This window comes from Pterocles gutturalis, unplaced genomic scaffold, assembly GCF_000699245.1.
Source record: "Pterocles gutturalis isolate BGI_N339 unplaced genomic scaffold, ASM69924v1 scaffold7566, whole genome shotgun sequence".
Lineage (NCBI taxonomy): Eukaryota > Metazoa > Chordata > Aves > Pterocliformes > Pteroclidae > Pterocles > Pterocles gutturalis.
This window is the reverse complement of record NW_010100254.1, coordinates 108,799-118,318: the sequence shown is the minus strand read 5'-3', so window position 1 is coordinate 118,318 and position 9,520 is coordinate 108,799.

Genomic DNA, 9,520 nt, shown 5'->3' with positions numbered 1-9,520 from the left:
AAACAACAAAAAAACCCCCCCAAAACCAACTGAAAAACAAACCAACCCAAACCAACAACAGTCTTTCTGGTGTTTTATTAATGGCTGTGCAGTCTGTGAAGTAGTGAACGTTTGTTTGTAGCTGGGTAACTGGAACTAAAAGTCTGTCTAAAGATACTTAGGCACAGCATATTGTATTGGGTTTGCGTGGCAAGGTTTTGGTAGCAGCTGGGGGGTACAGGGATGGCTTCTTTGAGAAGCTGCTAGAAGCTTCCCCTGTGTCCGATAGAGCCAATGCCAGCTGGCTCCACAACTGATCTGCTGCTGGCCAAGGCCAAGCCAATCAGTGGTGGTGATAGTGCCTCTGTGATAACATATTTAAGAAGGAGAAAAAGTTGCTGTGCAACAGCAATCGCAGCCAGAAACAACTCTGCAGATACCAAGGTCAGTAAAGGAAGGAGGGGGAAGAGGTGTGCTAAGTGCTGAAGCAGAGATTCCCCTGCAGCCTCTGGTGAAGACCATGGTGAAGCAGGTTGTCTGCAGCCTGTGGAGGATCCCATGCTGGAGCAGGTGGATGCCTGAAGGAGGCTGTGACCCTGTGTGAAGCCTGCACTGGAGCAGGCTCCTGGAAGGACCTGTGGACCCTTGGAGAGAGGAGCCCAGGCTGGAGCAGGGTTGCTGGCAGAACTTGTGACCCTGTGGGGGAACCCGTGCTGGAGAAGTCTGTTCCTGAAGGACTGCACTCTGTGGAAAGGACCCACACTGGAGCAGTTTCTGAAGAACTGCAGCCCGTAGGAAGGACTCATGTTGGAGAAGTTCATGAAGGACTGTCTCCCATGAGAGGGACCGCACACTGGAACAGGGGAGTAGTGTGAGGAGTCCTCCCCCTGAGGAGGAAGGGGCATCAGAGACAACTTGTGATGAACTGACTGCAACCTCCATTCCCTATCCCCCTGCACTGCTGTCAGGAAGGAGGTAGAGCAAATTGAGAGTAAAGTTAAGCCTGGAAAGAAGGGAGGGGTAGGGGGAAGGTGTTTGAAGACTTACTTTTTATTTTCTCGTTATCCTACTCCTGTAATAAATTAATTTTTACCCAAGTCAAGTCTGTTTTGCTTGTGATGGTAATTGGTGAATGATCTCTCCCTGTCCTTATCATGACCTGTTATATTTTCTCTCCCTTGTCCAGGTGAGGAGGGGAGTGACAGAGCAGCTTGGTGGGCACCTGGCATCCAGTCAGGGTCAATCCACCACAGACCTTGTGTCGCACAAGGTGGGGCAAGAGGAATTCTAGATAAGGATAGTAATTGGGAGAGGTAACAGGCAAAACATGAACTGAACAGAGCTAGAGAGAGAAGAGCAGAATCATTGTGGGGAATTTCCATTCTAATTGTGGTGAAGATTAAACTTTTATTCTGAAATGCTATTGAGTGGTGTGTCTTTCTTGTCCGTTACATAAATGGGTGGGTGTCGTTTGCTTTGGATTTCATCAGTACCAGAACATATATTTTCCTGTTCAGATTTTTTTGGTATACATAGTTACTACAAATGCATAACCTTATTACACTGCAACTCAGATCATGACAGAATTGCTTAGCATTGTGTAGTGTCTGGTCACCAAGGTTAGGCGTACAAACGGCAGAAGGTGCTGTGGAAGTGCAGTATAGTTTCTGTGCATCTTCCACTCCGACTGGTGAACTGAACCTTATGCACTGTATTGTGTGCTGTGCATATCAAAGTGGGAGTATTAATACTATTTCTGACTTTGCTGCCTTCATGCTTTGTGTGCGTGTGTGTGTGCTTGTGTGTGTGTGTGCGCTGCATTCACCAGCCCTGGCCCTCATTGGGGACTTCAACCACCCTAGTGTTTGTTGGAGGGACAACACAGGAGGGTATAAGCAAGCCAGGAGCTTCCTGGAATGCGTTGATGATAGCTTCCTTCTCCAAGTGATAGAGGAGCCAAGGAGGAGAGGTGCTATGCTGGACCTTGTTCTCACCAACAAGGAGGGGCTGGTGGGGAATGTGAAGCTCAAGGGCAGCTTGGGCTGCAGTGACCGTGAAATGATGGAGTTCAGGATATTCAGGGCAGTGAGGAGGGTGCACAGCAAGCTCAGTACCCTGGGCTTCAGGAGAGCAGACTTTAGCCTCTGCAGGGACCTGCTTGGTAGAGTACCATGGGATAAAGCCCTGGAGGGAAGAGGGGCCCAAGAAAGCTGGTTAATATTCAAGGAACACCTCCTCCAAGCTTAGGAGTGATGCATCCCAACAAAGAGGAAGTCAGGCAGAAAGACCAGGAGGCCTGCATGGATGAACAAGGAACTCCTGGACAAACACCAACACAAAACGGAAGCCTACACAGGGTGGAAGCAAGGACAGGTAGCCTGGGAGGAATACAGAGAAATTGTGCAAGGAGCCAGAGATCAGGTTAGGAAAGCTAAAGCCCTGATCGGATTAAATCTGGCCAAGGACATCAAGGGCAACAAGAAAAGCTTCTATAGATGTGTTGATGATAAAAGGAGGACTAGGGAAAATGTGGGCCCCCTCTGGAAGGAAGCAGGAGACCTGGTTACCTGGGATATGGAGAAGGCTGAGGTTCTCAACAACTTTTTTGCCTCAGTCTTCACCAGCAAGTGCTGAAGCTGTACCGCCCAAGTCGCAGAAGGCAAAGGCAGGGACTGGGGGAATGAACAACTGCCCACTGTAGGAGAAGATCAGGTGTGAGACCATTTAAGGAACCTGAAGGTGCGCAAGTCCATGGGACCTGATGAGATGCATCTGCAGGTCCTGAGGGAGCTGGTGGATGAAGTTGCGAAGTCAGTATCCATCATATTTGAGAAGTTGTGGCAGCCTGGGGAAGTTCTGACTGACTGGAAAAGGGGAAACATAACCCCCATTTTTAAAAAGGGAAAAAAGGCAGATGCAGGGAACTACAGGCCAGTCAAGATCATGGAGCAGATCCTCCTTGAAACTACACTGAGGCACATGGAAAATAAGGAGGTGATTTGTAACAGCCAGCATGGCTTCACTGAGGGCAAATTGTGCCTGAGAAATGCGGTGGCCTTCTATGACAGCATTACAACTTTGGTGAATAAGGGAAGAGCAACTGACATCATCTACCTGGACTTGTGCAAAGCGTTCAGCACTGTCCCAGACAACATCCTTATCTCTAAATTGGAGAGACATGGATTTGACGGATGGACCTTGTGGTGGATAAGGAGTTGGCTGGATGGTCACACTCAAAGAGTTGCAGTCAGCGGCTCAATGCCCAGGTGGAAACTGGTGACAAATGGCGTTCTGCAGGGGTTGATTTTGGGACTGGTGTTGTTTAACATCTTTGTTGGCGATGTGGACAGTGGGATCAAGTGCACCCTCAGGAAGTTTGGTGACGATAACCCTCTTATGTGGTGCTGTTGACACACTGGAGGGAAGGGATGCCATCCAGAGGGACCTTGACAGGCTTGAGAGATGGGCCTACACAAGCCTCATGAAATTCAAGAATGTCAAGTGCAAGGTCCTACACATGGGTGGGGGCAATCCCAAGCACAAATACAAGGTGGGCTGAGAATGGATTCAGAGCAACCCTGAAAAGAAGGACTTGGGGGTGTTGGTTGATGAAAAACTGAACATGAGCTGGCAATGTGTGCTTGCAGCCCCGAAATCCAACATATCCTGGGCTGCATCAAAAGAAGCATGACCAGCAGGTCGAGGGGGGTGGTTCCCCCCCTTTACTCTGTTCTCGTGAGACCCCACCTGGAGTACTGCATCCAGCTCTGGAGTCCTCAGCACAGGAAGGACATGGACCTGTTGGAGTGAGTCCAGAGGAGGGCTAAGATGTTCGGAGGGCTGGAGCACCTCCCATACGAGGACAGGCTGAGAGAATTGGGCTTGTTCAGCCTGGAGAAGAGAAGGCTGAGAGGAGATCTTACAGCAGCTTTCCAGTACCTAAAGGGGGCCTGCAGGAGAGATGGGGAGGCACTCTTGATCAGGGAGTGTAGTGGTAGGATGAGTGAGGGTGATGAGGCACTGGAACAGGTTACCCAAAGAAGCTGTGGATGCCCCATCCCTGGAGGTGTTCAGGGCCAGGCTGGATGAGGCTTTGAGCAACCTGGTCTAGTGGAGCTTGTCCCTGGCCATGGCAGGGGGTTGGAACTTGATGATCTCTAAGGTGCCTTCCAACCCAAACTATTCTATGAGTATTTTTCCTTGCTTGTATGCATACTTGCTACTTGGTTTCTAAATATACAGCTGAGTTCATAGACTTATTTGAAGCCCTTAATTACAGCAGAAAAGGGCTGCTAATGTTTTTTGGGTCAGTATCATACTTTCAGCCTGATAACAAATGCTTGGCTGTTTAGTTGGAAATCCAGCCAAATATGGCAGGTATTTATTATAGCCTTCTGGTGCTTTCCATTAAAGAACAACATGTGAATCTTATACTTCGTGTATGTTTATAATTTGGATTCCTGCAACATCTAGCAGGGTTTACTAGTCTTAAATGCCTAGTGTGAGATTTATGGCTTTGGACTTCTGGAGTAGCCAGACCTTGATACTTGCTGTGTGTTACATTGTACTCTGTTATCTCTGTTCTAGTTACCTTACATATACCGAGTACAAATATGACTAAATGTCACCTGTGGTACGGATGGTCTTGGAAGAATGCCGATTTGCATGTTGAGTGCGTCTAATCTTCTTGTCATAGTGTGTAAATTTATTATCTGTAGTAGATGTTTTTGATAGAGCTAACTGAATCTGCATATATTTTTTATCTGATGCCTTGGTAAAGAGAACTAGGTCAAATCTCTTTAATTTATCCAGGTATAAAACCCAAAATGCTTCAGGTAGTCAGTGTGTTTTTCTTTTACCTGTCAACTGTCAGCTTCAGAAAAAAGTTCTCTCCTTCTCCTGGGACAGATGACTGAATAGAGATGGGGCAGAGATTTGGCAAATTTGTCAGCATCAAGAAATGATTATTTGAAGATGGAAATGGCTTAATTTCTTAAGTTGTCAAGTTGCAGAACATAGCACTTTCAAAGAAAAGTGCTGACAGTATGCGTTCGTTTTCTCTATTAGTGGTGTCAGCCAGTTGGGGATTCTTGAATGTGGCAGAAGATCTGTTGATTCCTGTTGGTTCTTCTGGAGTCTGGTGTGAATCATAGGTTGGAAACATTGGAACTTCAGTCTGCTGCTCTTCAGATACCTTGATTGAAAAATCTTATAGTTAGCTACTTGCTGACTTCTGCTTCAAATACTTACATGGTTGCAAGCTATCATTTATAGAGCCATTTAGATAAAAATGTTGAAGGTGGGTATTTTGTGCGTTTGTAAGTAAGGTCTTAAAATACTACAGGTTGAGACTATTGATAAGGTATATTCCTATCCAGCTGCAGTTTATAAACTGATAAATATAAAAAATAAGGTTTTGGTTTTGTAGATGGCAGTCTCTTTGTTGGCTGGGCCATGTATTCCTATACAAGCTTTTGGAAAAGGAGTTATGCAATTCATCCTTTTTGCTGTACTGAACAAGTGAAAAATTAAATTTTGACTGGCAAGTATTATAAAGCACAGATGTAAAAAAAATTGTAAATTAGTGGAAATTTTCGAAGTATCTACTTGTTTTTAAAGAAAAATCACCAAATAAAAGATTAATAAAATATCAGAGTAAAACGATTTCATATGGATAGTCTAAGTGTGGTGTGAGTAGAAGTTCAGTAATTTCAGCAGCATCTGGGAATGCTTGTGAATTTTATTGGACTTTCTAGAGGCTTCCAGGGCTGGGAGGATGATTTTCTCTGGTTAGTCTTTGTATGTTGGCAGTATCAGTTTTGCTTCGTAGAAGGTAGTTAGAAGGGGTGAACGGAAAAATGACATGTCACTGAGTTCTGAGAGTTGGGGTAAGTTATTGCCAGCAGATGTAGACATGGTCAGTCTGATATGCATCCTGTTGCTGGGTCTGTTTTTTTACTAGCTGCCTGTGAATTCTCATCTATTGATAGAATTTATGCCAAGATCTAAATTTGCAGTATACTGGTTTGCACTGTTCTGCAAGTATCTGTGGATTTTTCTTATTCTTGTTGTCTAATCTTGCAAAAAACTTTTTTTTTGTCAGCTCTAAGGCATTTGTTCTTCTGTAGATACCTTCTGGTTATCTGAACTTCAGTTAGCCTTCTGTTAAGTATAATCTAGTTATCTGTGGTATAATTAGTACACTTTTATGTGTCTTTAGAATATGGTGTCTCTTTATAGAGGGAGCTATGTTTATATTGGTTGTTTAGTGCCATATTTGCCTGAATCTAACACAGACTAATCACTAAAATGACCCCAATTTTTTCCAGTTTTATTAGGGGGAAGATGGAGTTTTTCATATTTTCAGTGTTTTCATTCCAATATATGTGTGTGGTGTTTTTTACACTTTTTTTTTTTTTTTTTCCTTTCAAAGAAATGGGCCAAAACACTAGGGGGAAGAGGAGCATAGAAAGAAAAGTATAAAAGGAAGATGAGAACATGTAAGACTCTGTACTCTGGAGAAGATTGAAGACTAATTTCACATCCTTTAGGGGAGAAGTAAAATAAATAGCAAAAATGTTTTGAGCTTAGAAGATAATTTTTCATCAAAAAGATGAATAAAGATCTTCAGCTAGTTACATATAGGTAGAATGACGTATGCAGCATTGGCATAACTGAAACGCGAGATGTGGTTTGTGATCAACTTTGTATCCAGAGCTGTTTTCTAGATATTGATTTTTTTTCCTAGAATTTTAAAGTTTTTGACAGCAATGAGTATGTGCCTGCCAGCATTAATTTTTTTTTGACATTAATTAAAGTAACTACCCGTATGGATGTCTTCGCCCTTCTAAACCAGTTTTTTAAACCATATTGAGATAATTTGTGTTCTCTGAAGTAGTAGTATAGACTATCTAGTATATTCACAGTCTACAGGATTGGGAAAGTTCATCTTAGATATGATGAAGAGTATTAGAGGCAACTTCTGTATGTTTCCTTCTGCTAATACCCAAGAGTGAGACAAAATGGTATGGAATGTTGGTTAGTGTAGGTGAAGCTGTACAACAAAACTTGTGAGATGAATATCTGGATGCAGTCAGCTGTGCTTCAGGCTTCTGCAACTACCAGTGAATGAGAGACAAGGTTGCTAAGAGCATCAGGGGCTGCCACTTGGAAGGCCGTTGATTAGAAGCTAATCTTCTGACCAGTGGCTTTGCTGACCTTTGTAAATCTGTCCATGTGCTTTGGGAGAGAGTGTTGGGTTACTGCATTTTGATATATACAGAAATACCCAGTAACATGGTATGCTGTAAAATAGATGTATTTTGAAGCAAATTCAGAAGTAAAGCAGTAAAATGACTTTTGCTTGTCAACTGACTCTCTCATTGTAGGTTAATTTTAAGAAAGTGATAAGAATTTGATGGTGTGTGTGCAGGGTTTGTTTTCACTAAAATGTGAACTGAAACTCTCAACAAAAACAAATTGATTTAACCAGTCTGCTGTTCGATTAACGATTACAGGAGCAGCAGAATAAAATGTTTCATATCTCAAGTTTTAACTCCTGTTGATGAAAGGATTAAAAGAGAGTGAGTATAAGGTTTCAAGAACTGTGATACTGACTTTGGGTAACTTGCTATTTTGTTATTTGTAACTTTAAGGGTCATGTGTTGCAATCTCTTGTTCCTTTCAGTTACATACTGTTCTTTTTTCTTTTGTCAAGCCATACGAAACAGTAATTCTGTGACCAAAGGGTACTTTGGATAAAAAAAAACTGTTCTGGAAGCATAGGTGTCGTACTGGATATAGTACAGCTTGGGAGGTTGTTCTGGTTTTGGCTGAAGCAGAGTTAATGTTCTTCTTAGTAGCTATTATGAGGCTGTGTTTTGGATTTGTGCTGAGAAGAATGTTGATAAAATACTGGTGTTTGTAGTTGTTGCCAGGACAGTAAAGGACTTTTCAGCTTCCCATATTCTGCTGCTGAGCAGATGCACGAGAAGCTGGGAGGGAGCACAGCCAGAGCACAGCCCACAGTTACTAGCTAAAGATTCAAGTTTAGGATTGAGGTCCACATTGGCCAATGGTATATTCCATATCATGCACATCATACCCAGTATATAGATGAGGGTCTGTCTGGAAGCTCTCTCTCTTGGACTGGGGCTCTTCTCTCTTTTCTGGGATTGTGGTTTTGGGACTTTCTCCGATCTGGGATTGTTAGCTGGGAATGGGCTGAGCCTTGGTCATCAGGTGGTGAGCAGTTTACTGTGTATCCCTCATTTGTATATTTGTATATTATTACAGTTATTATCATCATTATTTTCAATTTTATTGTATTTTAGTTATTGAATTCTTCTTATCGCAACCCATAAGTCTTTTTTCCCTTTACCCTTCTAATTCTCTCCCCCATTCCCTTGGGGGTGGGTGAGGGGTGAGCGAGCAGCTCTATGGTGTTTACTTCCAGGTGGGTTAAACCATGACAGAGGGAAAATAAGCTTGTAAATTAAACAGTTTGTGTATATGCCTGATGCCAGTTAAAAAAGCTTGGAATAGATGAATATCAGGGAAATATCAAAACAAAATTGGCCTAATAAATGTGTCTGAGTCTGGGCCCAAGAAATATGTCTATATTACTACTGAAATTAGTCTCTTTCAGGTGTGGTGTGTGGGTTTTTGTTTGATTGGTTTGTTTTTTTCTTGGGGGGACATGTGTGGTGATGTTTTGTTTGTGTGTGGTGTGTTGGTTTTTGTTGTTGTTGTTGTTGTTATTGTTTTGTTTCTTTTTTGAGGCCCTTGGATGGAATTCCGTACTTGCCAGCTTAGATTATGCCACTTCCGAACATGGTGATTATATCCTTGCCCTGCTCTCTGTGTTTCTGTCATGTTTTTTATCTGGCATTGTTGTTTGTATGGCCTTATAGAAGGATAGCTTAAAGAAGTGATGTGGCTGAAAAAGTATTTTATTTTTGGCTTGTTGATTAGGATTTCTGTGTGGTCAAGTGAATATTCTTCCCAGGGTAAGGGAGACAGTGGGAAGTACACAGAAGGGGATGGCCGGTGATCTTCTTTTGGCAGCAGTGCATAATTATGTTAGCTTAAAGTGAGCCTGAAGTAAAGGCAGCTGGAACTGCAGCCTATTTTCTAGCTAACTTTTAGGAACTGTGGTCTCTTTAATCTGCTGTAGACCGTCTTGTGTTATTTAGGTTAACAGGTCATATTGAGACACACAGTTTATTGCCTCATTGCAATGCTGGGAATGCAGTCCTGCAGGACTTTACTTGGTTGACAGTCAGTATTCAGGTGAATGGTTCCTTTGGCCTACCTTGGACCAGAATTCAGTGCACAAGAATTCTTTGATCTTTGTTTTCTTCTAACAACAGACAGCATATAATGGATGTCTGCTGATGATGTTTTATGAAACTTGCTCCAAATTTACAGAACCCTGAGGGAAGAACAGTGCTTTATTCCTACTATTCTTTTTTTCTTCTCTCCTACTTGTGTAGTCTTGTTCCTGTCTCTCCTTATCTTCCTTATCAACTACGTATCTCTT